Source organism: Ambystoma mexicanum, chromosome 2q (genome assembly GCF_040938575.1).
Source record: "Ambystoma mexicanum isolate Mex_15411 chromosome 2q, UKY_AmexF1_1, whole genome shotgun sequence".
NCBI lineage: Eukaryota > Metazoa > Chordata > Amphibia > Caudata > Ambystomatidae > Ambystoma > Ambystoma mexicanum.
Genome location: NC_090924.1, coordinates 1,274,858,585 through 1,274,874,598, shown reverse-complemented (window position 1 = coordinate 1,274,874,598; position 16,014 = coordinate 1,274,858,585). Strand labels below are relative to the sequence as shown.

The window sequence follows — 16,014 nt, the reverse complement described above, 5'->3', positions numbered from 1 at the left end:
GAGAAAACAAGTAGAAGAACCTATTGAGGCCTGGAAGACTTAAGTATTTGAACTATATAATCTGATGAGAGGGGTGGCAAAGAGATATTTACGAGTTCCATATTGAACTGAAGCTGTGGAAACCCCATACAACAGCAGAAGTGAGTCCTTCTCCTGTTCCCGAGTTATTCTAATAGTGCTAGGGTTGGAAAATATTAGCTTTGTACAGTGGACTGAATCTTATTTAAAACTTGCACCGCCGACTGACGAGCACCTTAGTTAGTTTGTTGGGTAGAGAACACCCATAGTTTATGGAAAGAGTTTGCACCTTTCTGTTGAATAAAACCGAGTAAAATAGAAAATCAGAGTCTGTGTCCTTCTTCTGACCCGCCACAAGGGATAGCCCTGATTTTGAGCGTAATAAGTGGTTGCTTATTTCTGTTGCATCCACTGTTTCTTTTGAGTGTTGTTACATCCCACTATTGACGCCAATGATGTGACAAGCTGCTCTTTTTACCTGCTTGTCCTCCAGCAATAAGCAAATCAAGTGGTGGTTTTCAACTTTTACCGACTCTGTTCTTTTATCAAATGCATGTCTTAGTTACTATTTCAATGTATTGATGGACTGCCACTCAACAACGGTGCTATATTCTCCTGTTTGTATATTGGGCCGATTAGGGGAGGCCATACCTCTCATTAGGGTACTGAAAACACACCTGCGTGCTTTTCTTAGTTTACAGTGCATTAGCAACCACACTGACAACATGTGACTGTCCAATAGATGAAGCAGAGGAAAGTCTACTGATTACATTTTTTTTTAAGTACTCAGTCCAATAACCACTATTAAAATGCTCATGAGTTCAAATGTAATAATCTGGAATATTGTATATAGCATCACAATCATGTCCAAAAACCCATAGGCAGTACTGAATTGTACATAATCAACATGAATGTCTGCCAGTGACATCTGACATCAAATAGAAGTTTCTGTACATTTTTCCTTGAAGTAGTGACACCTCCATCCTTACTGTGGCCTTTCTTTTCAGAGAACCTAGAGAGCAAGTCATTGGGGGTCATTCCGACCCTGGCGGTAGGGGGTTAACGGCACGGGTAAGGATGCCGGTACCGTTAACCCCCTACGACCCTATTACGAGGTCCCTTAGCGGGTCCTACCAGGACCGGCTGGTTTTACTAGCCTGACTTAGCCGGACCCGTTAAGGGACCATGGAGCTAATAACGGGCGTGCAATTTGCGGGCCCGTTATTAGCTCCTTCCCCATTCCCATTGAGCCCTATGGGGGCTCAAATGGGAATGGGGAATGGTTTTCGAAATGGGGACTTACCGGGTCCGCATAGGTCGGAATGTCCCGGTAAGCCCCCATTCCGACACCACGGACCTGGACCCGAGTTTGGAGGTAGCCATGGTGCTAATAGCACCATGGCTACCTCCAAACTCGGAATGAGGCCCATTGGTTCTTTGGAAGTGCAGCGAATGTTGGTCTTGTGAAGTAAATCAACTGTTCACCCTTGATTTAACAACAGTAACCGGTTTTCTTGTTTATTCATTGCAGATCTATAAACATGACAGAAGGTCGAATTGAAGCGAGTGATTTAAACTGAATAAAGGCCGGAAAATGGTGAGTTATGTATGAATAATGTTGCACACTGATACTGTCAAAATGGCTGCTGTGTTTCGATGACTGACCCTGTACTGCATTATAAGGAACTTTAGATGGATGATAGAAAGTGTATAACAACAACCATTTTGTTGTGTGGCAATGTTTATATCAAAGGCGCTGAGATTAACAAAGTTAGTCGTCTTCATCACTCAAACTATGCTATTGTCAGTATATGTTGATATTGTTTGTTTGCTCGTTGGTGGTGAAGCTGGTTTCTTATTTCAAAACGGGGGGAAAAATAACAATTTTACAATTGGTACTTGTCTGGGATTATAGTTCAAGCCAAAAACACAGTAGGGTTACATTTTACGAAGGTGATATGTGACAGCTTTGCAAACTTTGCAAAAAATGCAGTTTTGTGATGTGACAAAGGCCTGCATTAACAATTGCAAAATTTCCAGTAAGAAAACAGTGGAATAACTATCTGTTGCAGTCACAGGAGAGTAAAACCATGGAATCTGCATTTGCAGCTAGCAAGAGAAACCTTATTTAAAAGTAAAGTTAATCTATTTTTAAACAGAAGGTTTGAGCTGCCTTTCCCAAGACATCTTTATAGAAAATGAATAGCATTGGTTCATTTCTAAAGCCTATTTTGCCAACATTGGTCAGGTTCGGAGGGGCCCAGGATCCTCCTCTAAGCAGATATTTAAAATAGTGTTTAGTCATACACAGTTTAGATAACATTATAGATTTTAAATGCTGTTATGGAGAGGAATCTGCTACATTTCGGACAAGGAACTTTTACAAATGATATTGTCCAAATGTGCTTTTCTAACCAACATTTAGGCAACCACGGTGGCTAAAACGGAACTATATTCTACTTGAAAAGGGGACGTTGCGAGTCCTCGGGTTGTGGATTTTATTTTTAAATATACATCAAATTGAAGTACATTTGCTCCCTCCAATTGCTCAAAATACTTTATTAAGAATCATAAATGGGGAATTTGAAATTATCCCCACAAAAAAGGCTTAACAAATATATTGTTAAAAAAATAGTTTAGTATGCTCTCAACAGTGTTTTCCAAAAATTATGCTTTTTTAATACATATCTGGCCATTGTGACACTGCTGCTAATTAATTCCTTCAGAATTCTGCACCCACTTATGTTCCCCTCCATTCTGCGTATCTTAAACTCACTGCAATTTTGCACACCATGAATTCTGCAATGTTTTGACTACAATAACGTTTTACAATTTTGCCCACCAGAAATGGTATCCCATGGTTTTTCTGACGGTAATTACTTTGAAGTAATTTACTTCAAAGTAATTACTTTGAAAACACTTCGAATTATATAGGGAGTTGAGGGTTAAGGCGTTAATAGGGATAATGAGTGGCTTGGGGTAGAGGGGAATTTGAAGTAATTTCCTTCAAAGTAATTTCCATTGGCAAAATGACATCGAACCCCAGAAGCTTTTCACTCTTCTCCGAAACAAGCAATGCACACACATTTGTCACTAGGAATTCTCGCTGTATTGCTTACCACTAACTTGCAATAGTCCTCCTCATCATACATTTTCCATAGCTTTTGTGTGAATGTTATGATTTGTAAACATTCTCAATAGTATGTAAGTTTCGTTCTCTTCTTTTCCCATCATGTATTCTGTAGAGGAGCAGACGTGTACGTCACAGAAAGGTTTTGCACCCACCACCTCCGTCATACTGGATGAATGATAGGAAGACACTGTGCATGACACCAGGTATCATCCCAATACCACATTGAGTGTATGAGAGACATTATGCACTCAGACACCTGTATCGAATGTACCCTTGTACTGAAGTGGTAGCAGGAGATTTGCGGATACCACTGAATATCGACGAGCTATAAAGAAAACCTGACAACCGCAAAGTGATGTCATAAGGAGAAGACATAATGACGCACCAAAATGATATAAGAAAACTTAAAGAAAGAAGATGTAACTGAGGAAACAAACGTTAACATATATACGAGTGAGAAGAAACCATGTATACAAAGAAGATAAGTAACTAGATAAGTACTGGATGTATACACGCAGAAACGCAAGTTAGACGAGCCATATAGAAGTTTGCTGTAGTAGAAAACATAACACAGGTGAAGCGGCCGTGTTGAAAAGCTGGAGGCTGGCTCTCAGTGATAATAACGAAGAGCTCGAAGGAGAATGACCAGAGCTGCAGAGCCGACAGAGGCTGGAAATACACATTCATGCATGAAAAAAGAATAGCTGCTGGCCAGAGATCAAGGGTGCCACAGCAAGAAGCTACTGAAGCGTACAAGGGTAGTCAATGAGGATAAGCAATGTATGCAGGACATATTTCTCTTAGGTTAAGTAAATGAGCGAACATTTACGAGTGCCAAGTATTGACCATATAAGATGCGGAAAAGCCAATGTGAGGTAGAGCAAGTCCCCATAGGCCAAGAGGAGTAATGGCACCCAGCTTATTTGAATTTAATAGTACTAAATAAAAGGTAGAAATTGACAAATCGTGGTCTCCTCATACGTGATTCAGAACTTGAAAACAAGGCCTATTCATTAAGCTCCAGACGAAGATAGTAGTGTACCTACACTCCACTAAAGGTCCCAGATAAGAGAACATTCCGCAAGGTCAAATACAAAGAAGAGGCTGTTAAGATGGATTTCTGAACCATGACCTGGTGGGAAGAGGTTCAGAAGGCCAGCCTAGTTTCTGGGAACAGGTGAAGGTACGCATGCATATGTAATGTTGTGCTCACACTTGGAGTTTGTACTAATCACCATATGCGTTAAAAGAATGTACCCTTTTGTTAAAAGAAGAGGCATTCTCTTTATACAGCGGCGTTTAAGACCTGCTGACCTGGCAAGAACTTGTTTTTAACAGAAGAATTGTGTTTGGTCACTGTATGTCGAAGCATGCTGAGCCTGCTAAAACTATCTGCAGATTACGGGTGGGGGAAGGAATGAGTAAGCATAGCCTTGAGCACAGAGATACGGGCACAAAGGGGCACGAAAGAATGTGAAGACCGGGATAACAGGAAACCACGATAGACCACGATAGCAAATGTGCAATGGTTGTTCGTTAAACTCAAACTGGATACTTCAGATAAGCTCCAACTGGAGATCCCCCGTGGGGTGGACGTGTTCTATGTGCAAGGCAATGTAAACAGGAAAGTATAAAAGAGCATGATGTGTAGAGGAAGGCGCGGCACTTCGACGACTTGCTTTGCGAGACGTTTGAACTTGCAGCCCATTCGCGAATGCTTGTGCATTAATAAAGTAATGTTTACTTGGCTCTTTTCTGTCTGAGTTATTGCAGGGTCCCTCATTGTACTGGTTATGGTGACGGCGAGAAATCGCACCCACAATTTTGGTGTCAGAAGTGGGATGCGAAGGAGCGACAGTCCGTCACTGTGTGAGGAACGCCGCGGCGGAACCGGAGAAGGAATTGATCATGGGGCCCCAACAACTGAATCTGCACCTTTGATTGCAACCAACGCGTCATCCTTGTTTTTCCGGCTCCGTCGGCGGTGGAACAGCAGGCTGTCGCCCTTCGGGTCCGGAACACTCTGGCGGGACCCTTAAGGTAAGTGGTATGGATGGATGCATGATGGAATAAGGAAATAACAATTTAGGGTTTATGAAGAGGACAGTGGTATGTCCGTCTATGAAATAATAATGATGAAACGGTGATGTATTGATATTGGTATGGCGATATATGTCACGAGGATGTACTGTTAATGTTAGCCTATTAATGCACATTTGGGAAAGGTGAGTGTTTTTTAGGCAATTGTGGTATACCAACAAAATGGGTCAAGCGGCTTCCAGCAAGAGTGGTATAGGCAAGAGACACTATGCCCCTCTTGAAGGAACCCCTGCATTTGATATGTTGATTAAACATGGATTGAATTCAACATTGTTCTTAAGAGAATGGTCTGAATATACAAAAGATTCGATTGAGCATAAATGGCCAGACACTGGGTCCTTTGATGTGGACCGCATATCCAAAGTAGAAATAGAATTAGTAAAAAGACGGGTCAGACCCGCACAGTTTGAGGCTATACGACTATGGAGGGTAGAAGCAATGCGCAGGCGCAATGCTCAGAACAAACAAAAGGCAAAGGGGCAGAAGAGAACAGTAAATCAAAAATTACGTGACCTAGAGATAAAAGAGAAGGATGAGAAACTAGACCAGTTGGATAGACGTATTATGATTAAGAATAGCGGGGTTATGTATCCTGCCTTGCCGGCGCCTCGGTATGAAGATGTGATAGGACTAGAAGCAGAACAAACAACGACTGAATTGTTATTTCCAGGGGCTACGGCTCCTTCGAGAGAAGGTGAGGGTGAGAGGGCGGAATTCCCAATGAAGTATGGAGACCCAGATAGGTTGATAGACCATAGGAGAACGACTACTGTAGAAAAGGATAGAGATGGAGACTTGCAAATCCTTATGACCGGGCTGTATGGCACACCCCTCAATGACAGCCTACGGGACCAATTGGGGCGTTTGACACCTTTGGAATTTAGGACAGTGGCCACTAAACTATATACCTTTTATGAGGGAAACTGTAAATTGAGAGGACAGAGTACTGCGGATCTGCCCTCAGCATATCAGGACGCTGTCGCATTACTACCAGTGACTGCGTCCAGTGTTCAGTTATGGGGATGTATGTCCGACATAATAGCGGAAGTCATAAGGGGAGGTGTTGAATGGGAGAAGGAAAAGAGGGCATGGGAAAGAGAGGTGAAGGAAATAGAGGCTAAACTCAAAGATGCAGACCAGGCGGGCCAAAACGTAGCTAATCGTATGATAGCATCCATACACTCACAGTCCATGTCCACCCTGGTGAGTCTGATGGAGGGCCTTGGCTGGCCTATACAAGTAAACGTAATTAAATATCTTCTTATTAGGGTGGAGGATATAGAAGAGGAAAAGGAGCCTAGATATGTGTCCCAGTGGAATAGGATTAAGACAGAATTGGATAAGAAACTGCTATCTAATATAAGAGTGGATGATTCTGGGGCGGAAGAATGGAGAATGGCTAAGGTGGAGAAACTGTTAAAAGATTATAAAAAAATAAAAGAGAAAAACCTTAGTCACCAGTCCTCTGCTTCATCACCAGTGCAGGCCCTTGTAAGTGAACAAACAAACATGGAAAAGTTACTATCATTGCCAATGAGAGAGTGTCAACCCACCATAGATGCAGTTACTGGTAACATGATGCGCACCTATGTGTATGTCCCCTTATCTCGAATAGAATTGATGCATATCACCAAGTCCATCCCCGACCCCCGTATAGACCCGGCAGGATTCTACAAAGAAGTAGGAAAGCTATTCAGACCCGGGTTATTTACTGTAGAGGATGTAGATAACATATTGTTAGCTATTGTCCCAGAGGCGATATGGACCCCCTTTCGTGCCAAAGACAATGATACAATAAAATGGAAAGATGTAATGGAGGCGAGTAAAAATAGGAAACTGCATGAGGAATATCCCGAACCCCTAAGGGGGCATGGCATGGCAGTCCTGAGGGCTCTAGAAAAGCTATTACCCCCATTTGATGTGAATGTGGAGAAACTGTCTGCTGTGATACAGGGCGCAAGTGAGGAAGTAGCACAGTACTTCCTGCGTTACGAAGCAGCATTTAAAGCACACAGTGGGCTAGAGATAGGGTCTGAGACGGGCCAACGGTACTTTGCCACAAACTTTATAGAAGGGCTCCACGGGCCAATCCAGGAGAACATTAGGAAGGCAGAAAGTACGTGGATGACTAGAAACCCCCGGGATCTCCTCGAAATGGCCAGGTATTATGAAAGAGGAGAAAGAGTAAAGGGACAACAAAAGGCACGACAAGAGAAGGATCTAAAAACCAAAGTGTTGATGCAACAGTTGCATCAAGGGCCCCAAGGCAGGTATAACTACAATAATAATGGCCCGTCACAGGGCTATAGTAGCAACATGATAGGGGGCCAAGGGACAGGTAGAGGTACAGTGCAAGGAGGTGCGCTATATGGGAGGAGGGATGGGCTACCCCAAGATGTATGTGCCTTCTGCAAGAGACCCGGACACTGGAAATTCCAGTGTCCCCAGAGTGGTGGGAGAGGAAGGGGCGTACGGCCCCCTTTACAGACAACATTTGCCCCAGGAAATAGGACTGGTGGGTACGGCAATCAAGACAATAGGATGTTTAAACCCCCTCAACCCAATGCCTTTGACGGACAAGCAAGAGGGGATGTTCCCTGGCCGGCCCCGCCTCCCCCCAATCTACTGTATCAGCCACAACAAACAACACAAATACAAGGTGTATGCCAGGGCGAAGGATGTGGGGAAGGGGTATACTATAATGACGACTTCCAGGATAACACAAGTGATATGTCCTGAGGAGGCCGAAATGAGACAGCGGGAGTGGTACAAGTACCTATAGATCAGAGGGGGCCTTATGCCTCCATTAGGATCGGCCCCCACCGAAACTTGAGATGTGTGGTAGACACGGGAGCTGGAAACAGTTCCGTGAATATCAGAGCCGTCCCCGCTGTCCCATTATCGGATAAAAGCAAGGTATCAGTTGGATTTGGGGGAAATCCAATAAAGACTCCTGTAAGTGAAATAGTAGAAGCGGAACTTCATGGGGTAAAATGGGAGAATGGGTGGCTATTGACCAATCACTGCCCAGAAAACTTGTTAGGTATTGATGCATTAAAGACACTAGGGGCCACAATATATTGCTCCCCTCAGGGGGTGAGAATGACTATAAGCAAACCTATGGGTATGATAGGAGTAACGCAAACCCTGCCCCCGGAACTCCAAGACATCCCGAATGAACTATGGGCCACTCATGGGAATGATGTAGGGGTGTTGGATGTTTCCCCAGTAGTAATCAAACTAAAGCCCGGTGCCAGGTTGCCCAGGATAAAACAATATCGCATATCACACGAGGGAGAGCAGGCACTATATAAAATAGTACAGGATGTGATACGGTTAGGGGTGGTAGAGCCAACAAATGATAGCCCTTGTAACTCTCCGATCCTTCCAGTACACAAGAAAGGTGATGAAGCGGTACCCTATCGTTTCATTATTGATTTGAGGGAGATAAACAAAATAGTAGAACCCAGATATGCAGTTGTCCCTAATATTGCAAGTGTACTCACTTTAATTCCCAAAACAGCGAAATGGTTTACGGTAATTGATTTGAAAAATGCCTTCTTCAGCATTCCTATTGCCGAAGAAAGCAGGTACCTGTTTAGTTTCACTCTTCGAGATAGACAGTACCAATTTACTAGAGCCCCGCAGGGATATACAGAAAGTCCCGCTATATTCAGCCAAGCACTAAAAACACAGATGGATAACCTAGCCCTACCCGCTAACACTGCTCTGATACAATATGTTGATGATTTGCTATTATGTGCAGCCACCGAAGAGGAATGCCATTATGTGACCAGATTGGTGCTAATGTACTTAGCAGAGAATAAGCACAAGGTAGCCCTAGCCAAAATGCAGTATGTAAAACAAAAGGTCCATTATTTAGGCTTTGAGTTGTCCGAAGAGGGGCGAACTCTGTCTACTGATCGCATTGCTTTGATACAGTCCATAAAAGGCCCAGACACGGCAAAAGGTCTCCGAAGGATAATTGGTGTTTTATCCTATTGTAGGCACTGGATTCCTGAATTCTCTGTATTGATCCAGCCCATGCTAAAAGCCTTAAAAGAAGTACAAGAAAACGGACCATTAGAATGGACACCTGAGATGGAAAAAGCCCTGACAGCTATGAAAGATGTTTTATGCCACGCACTGGCCTTAGGCACACCTGATTATACCAAGAGATTTTGCCTTTTCGTTGATGAACAGGAAGGTTGCGCTGTGTCAGTCTTAACGCAGGAACAAGGGGGTAAACAGAGACCATGTGCATATTTTTCCAGTGCTCTGGACTCAGTAGCTCGAGGCCTACCCCCATGCATGAGAGCAGTGGCCGCAGCAGCGACAGCCCTAAAACAAAGTGCAGGTATCATCCTAGGGAGCGAAGTGACAGTAAAAGTCCCACATGCGGTGGACGTTCTCCTGAATAGAGTGCATACACAGCATTTGACCACAGCTAGACTCACACAGTATGAGATGATTCTGTTTGCCAGTAATGTAAAAATTGAACGATGTAACACTTTGAATCCAGCGACACTGCTTCCTTTGCCCGTCTCACCTAATGACATTAGGCATGATTGTGTGATTCAAATGGAAGAACACACTAAGGGTAGAGCAGACCTGCAAGACACCCCGCTGGTTGATAATGAGGGTATATTATTCTGTGATGGTTCCTGTTTCAAACTGCCAAATGGGGAGACAACAGCAGGGTATGCTGTAACCACAGGGGAGCGGTTGATTGAGAGTGGGAAAGTGTGTGAAAAATCGGCCCAGGCAGCCGAATTGATTGCACTAACGAGAGCATTAGTGTTAAGCAGCGGTATGAAAGTGACAATTTATACTGATTCAGCCTACGCTCATGGGGTGGTTTCCAGTTTTGGTAAACTCTGGGGAGAGCGTGGGTTTTTAACCTCCCAAGGTGATACTATTAAACATGCCCAATTGATTGCTGAATTATTACAAGCCCTTACGTTGCCCAAGATGGTGGCCATAGTGAAATGCCCAGCGCATAAAAGGACTCTAGATTATGTCACGCAAGGAAACTCCTTAGCCGACCAGATGGCTAAACTAGCTGCCACAAGGGATACACGGTGGGAGGCCCGGCAACTCATAGTGGGGAGGGATGTGACTATGGAAGGGACGAAGGAGCGCATAAAGGAAATCCAAGCAAATGCAACCATTGAAGAAAGACTATCTTGGCACAAGGATGATCAATACGAGGAGACGGTAGATGGGCTATGGGCACATACCAATACGAATACTTGGGTACTACCTGATGCATACTTACCTGTGATAGTGAGTGTGGCTCATGGTCCAACTCACGTTAACGCAAGGACTATGGAAGAAGTTTTGAGTGCTGTGTGGTACAACAAAAGATTGGGAATGTATTGTCGTCAATGGGCAAAACAATGTGAAATATGTGTTCTATGCAATGTGGGGAAAGGTGTACCAGCCCCGGCGGGCCACAGTAAGTTACCCACCTGCCCTTTTGAGGTGGTGTATATGGACTTTATACAGCTGGAGCCTGTAAATAAACATTCCTACTGTTTGGTGATGAGATGTGGGTTCTCAGGATGGGTGGAAGCATATCCCCTGCGGGACAATAGTGCCACCTCCACAGCACAATGCATATTGAAACACTGGGTGCCCTTGTATACGGTCCCCAGATATCTATGGTCTGACAATGGGACTCATTTTACTGGTGAAGTAGTACGCAAAGTTTTCAAGGCCCTTGGTATTGATCAACGCTTCCACGCAGTTTTTCATCCTCAATCAGCTGGGATTATAGTGGGCACAAATAAGGTACTGAAGAACAAACTGGAAAAGGCTTGTGCTGAAACGGGACTGAAATGGCCGGATGCATTGCCTATTGCATTATTGATTATGCGTACTATGCCTAAGCGTACACATGGTTTATCTCCTTTCGAAATTGTTATGGGGCGTCCACCAAGTATTGGGACCCCCATATCACCTAAGAGATTGTCTGAGCAAGCATGGCCTGCATTACAACAGTACTGTATTGGGTTAACTAATAGACTGATTTCTATTAATGCACAGGTGAACGCAGTAGCTCCATCTCCTCTGATAGGAGAAGGTCACGACGTGCAGCCCGGTGACTGGGTTGTTATAAAAGCCTTCGATCGCACCAGCGGACTGCAACCCAGATGGAGGGGCCCGTTTCAGGTGCTCCTCGCAACACAAACTGCGGTAAAAGTTGATGGCAAATCGCACTGGTACCACGTGAATCACGTCAAGAAGACGCTTCCATTACTGATTCCTCCAGAAAAGGGAACCAACCAACCCCAGGTTGCAACAGTACTGCCAGACGCCATTAGTAGGTGTGCCCATCGTCTCCGATCCCGTGACGTGTATGTGCCAAACAACGTGTAAGGACACTGTTTTGAACTTTGATCATTAGGGAGATGAACATTTGGACTCTCTTGTTGGTTTTAGCAGGATTGTGCCTTACTGAAGACAACGGGCTTGTAGCCTGAAGGGCCTCCGGCGTTCCCCTCATGGGACAGGCACTACGAGACGTGGGACAGATCGGATGAAGGTTTTCAGTGAGACCTACCACTATTAGAGTAATAAGGACACTGGTGCTTTAAATAGGGGATACAGCTATATCGCTAGGTTGCATCTGATACCCATACGTACCTATAATTGAGCCACATACTGAATTATGTCTGAACCCGTATATGCTGGTTTAATCCCTGAGCAGATAAATGTATGCTCCCCAAACACAGAAGGTAAGAGAAAAACACCACTTTGCACCACAAGGACCAAAATCTTATTTTTTGTATGCTCAATAGTAGTATTAATAGCGTTCGCCATATTATTCTGGTATTTGGAACATCCATCTAGATATGAATTAAAGAACTTGTTACCCGTGTCAAACGGAACAGGGAGAATAGATCGGGTCAAGAGCAGGAATCGAGATGCCTATGACCAACACGACCCGGAAGACTATGCTAAAAATGAATACGTGAAGATAATAAACACAACATATGGGGTAGTGAATAAAACTGATTGCTGGATCTGCACCCACATGCCCCGACATAGCAGTGAAGGCATCCCAGTGTACGCGTCGCCAGTTACTGAGGATGCCGGGTGTACATTAATTTACATGAGAGTAGTGTCAGCACAGCAATACATGATGCTGAATACCGCTTGTTATGTTAGAGGAGAGAACAAAACCCTTCTAATGGCAAAGATACGCTATAAAATCAAAACTGAGGGAATCAGGCTTGCACCTGCTATGGTACAGATAGTAAGAGAACCTCCTCCCCCTATCACCATCACACAAGAGTTTAGGCCAAAGAATATATGTTTTAAGAGAAACGCAAGAGGTAATCAAAGAATGATTTCGGGGTGCAGTCAAATGGTGAATCTAAATAACTACACGAAGGTATTGTTACAGATAGAGGGACATGCCTACGTCTGTAACAAGAGGGCTTATTTGTGGTTAGCGAGAGATTTTGTTGGGGTATGTTACATAGCCAGAATAATGCTGGCTGTGATGGTATATGCCCCGTCTACTCTGCATAAAGAAATACACAGCAGAAATAAACGAGCAGTAAACCCAAAAATTCCTACGTATCAACCTACAGGATGGGAAACGTTTATAGATCTGATGGGGGCCCTGGTTCCTCCAGCGGGCATCTTTATGAACAGTCAAGAAATCCAAAAGCTAAGCAGGGCCCTTGAGTCCGTAATCGAAGAATCCGCAGACCTAATGGAAAACATCACTTATGAAATGAAAGCAATTCGGCTAGTGGCTCTCCAGAATAGGTATGTCTTAGACATACTCACTGCAGAAAGGGGCGGGGTCTGTTTCATGGTGGGGTCCCAATGTTGTGTTTACATACCAGAAGAAAGTACAGGAATCTTAGATGGAATAAACAAACTACATAAAATAGCGGATAGTATCCACCAGGAGGAAGGGTCAGGAGATAGCTGGTGGATGAAACTCCTAAAAGAAATCGGGTGGCAGCTCCTTACGCCCATACTGGTTCTAGCGGCAATAGTTGTAGGAATTTGTCTCTGCATCCTATGCTTCCCGGTATGTGTGTCGTGCTGTGTTTCCATGTGTTCTTCCAGCATAACGCGCCTAAATCCAATGGATAAAAGCCATGTACAACAGGAATTTTTTGACATGGGAGGCCTGGAGAAGATTATGGTACATACATTATGTAATGATGTTGCTTTCCTGCCATCTGCTTATACTAGGACTGTTTAGATTGATGCTCAAGTGTGAGCAAAGGGTGGATTGAAGGTACGCATGCATATGTAATGTTGTGCTCACACTTGGAGTTTGTACTAATCACCATATGCGTTAAAAGAATGTACCCTTTTGTTAAAAGAAGAGGCATTCTCTTTATACAGCGGCGTTTAAGACCTGCTGACCTGGCAAGAACTTGTTTTTAACAGAAGAATTGTGTTTGGTCATTGTATGTCGAAGCATGCTGAGCCTGCTAAAACTATCTGCAGATTACGGGTGGGGGAAGGAATGAGTAAGCATAGCCTTGAGCACAGAGATACGGGCACAAAGGGGCACGAAAGAATGTGAAGACCGGGATAACAGGAAACCACGATAGACCACGATAGCAAATGTGCAATGGTTGTTCGTTAAACTCCAACTGGATACTTCAGATAAGCTCCAACTGGAGATCTGCCCTGGGGTGGACGTGTTCTATGTGCAAGGCAATGTAAACAGGAAAGTATAAAAGAGCATGATGTGTAGAGGAAGGCGCGGCACTTCGACGACTTGCTTTGCGAGACGTTTGAACTTGCAGCCCATTCGCGAATGCTTGTGCATTAATAAAGTAATGTTTACTTGGCTCTTTTCTGTCTGAGTTATTGCAGGGTCCCTCATTGTACTGGTTATGGTGACGGCGAGAAATCGCACCCACACAGGGTAACCTTCTGGACAAGCCAGACCAATCAAGGTAGCATTGGCGGCGGTCAAGACTAGGTGTCAGGAGGGGTGAGGGTTACTGAAAGACCTCAATGAGCACACAGAGTAAAGGACACTACAAATCACTCCCAGTCAGGTGTATATATAATAAAAATACATGTACATTTATTCAAGGCCTTTGAAGTTCAACACAAAGTAATTATCAATAATAATACATCAAACCAATACAACACTACTATAACACATATATACAATAGCAAGTGGCCTAAAGGATTAAAGCACAAAATGGGTGCACAACATAAAGGGAAAGGGAGCAAGCAGTGCAAATAGACTTTAGGCAGGTCCACATCAATCAATTCCTAACTGAGAGGCAGTCCAGTCCCTACGAAGAGTGGAGCCTAACGCTCAAAAGTACTTTCATGTGCTGGTGCACGCGACAGTGCAGAAGGGTGAAAATGGGGTCTCTCATAGGGGTTGTAGCAGCTCAGGAAGGTAGGTGAGGTGATGCAGAACAGGTTCCCACTATTTGTGGAGGGTCTCCCCAAAAGGGCAGAACAGGTTTCAGGAGTTGGGAATGGGGCGGTAGCTCGGGCTACCTGTGGAAAAGTGAGTGGCTCTCAGGGGACTAGACAGTCCCACCCACATCCTGGAGGCACTCACACAAGGCATGCAGAAGCCTGTGAAAACTTGTTGTTTTGCAGGTGAATGTATGCCCAAATAAGGACTGACCTAGGACAGCCCGACCTGGGGAAGGTAAAGGGGCAAGATGGCCAAAGGATAGGTCAAAGAACCTCGTGGCATGACCATTTTGGAGCCAGTCCACCCTCTTGTACCAACGGCGGTAAACACGGTTTGCATGGCAAGAAAGGGTTAAAAATAAGTGAAAAAGGTAAGATGCCACCAGCCTTGCCCAAGCCACATCTGCACTTCTCCTAAAAATCCTTTGATGGACTCTAGGGCCTTTGGAAACGAAAGGAAGACCCAAGCACACTGTACTGTAAGGTACTTTGTTCACTCGTAACATGTTGTAGAAAACTTGCAACATTGGAAAGGACTAAGGGGAACAAAGTCTCCCAGTACTGACTTGTCATTAAGGGCATGTCAGTTTCTCCATGAGAAAGTGAGCGAAAGCCCAGTGGGGTGCAGCTGAAGGCTGCTCTTCACTGGTATAAGTCAAATTATGGTGTTTAAACAGCAGCAAAAGGTTGGGGGTACACAACTGGAGGGAAGATTACACATACATGCAATACTTTCCTAACAGAGGCCTTTGCTGAAGGCTTGGCTGATGAGAGATGGTGGACTGATTGGGCACGTGGATAGTAGTCTGACGTTGTTCTCTGCACCCGAGTTTCATTTTGTCTATATGCTGATAGCAGTGGTGTCGCTAGGAGGGAGACTGGGGGGCCAGGCCCCCCCTGTGAAACCCTGTGCCCTCCCTCATGCCCCCCCACCTAAAATGAGCAGTAACCATGTTCTCCCCCTACATTTGTCTGTGCCCCCCCTATCTTTGTCTTTGGCCCCCTCTGTGCCCCTCCTAAATTTGATTCCTGGCAACGCCACTGGCTGATAGTGAGTCGAGTGTCCAAGGTTGGGAGTGGATGCCAACCTATCATGAGATCCTATGCAACGATGAGCATACAGTGTTACATGAGCCAATCCACTTCTGTTATACTGTATTGTTAGTGTGTGGACTACAATTAATTGTTCGCCAGATTGCCCTACTTTATTATAAAGTAATATGTTGCCATATTCTTTGAGGTTGTCAGGTTATTTGGGACCAAGATTATTTTTTATAATAATTCCATTCTGCACATAGATAAGCCAAAAAAGTGCTACTGCACATTTGGTAGCAGTG

The 16,014-nt window shown here is 44.3% G+C and overlaps 1 protein-coding gene across 2 annotated transcripts in view; it reads left to right on the top strand.

Moving 5' to 3' along the window:
• The window catches only part of LOC138570089 (Krueppel-like factor 8), a 1,505,457-nt gene that overhangs the window by 707,603 nt on the left and 781,840 nt on the right, over positions 1 to 16,014 (top strand). For both annotated transcript variants that reach the window (XM_069648686.1, XM_069648687.1), the window contains one exon: positions 1,550 to 1,615. The gene's annotated coding sequence lies outside the window, so the exon portion shown is untranslated. The remainder of the gene's footprint in view (positions 1 to 1,549; positions 1,616 to 16,014) is intronic.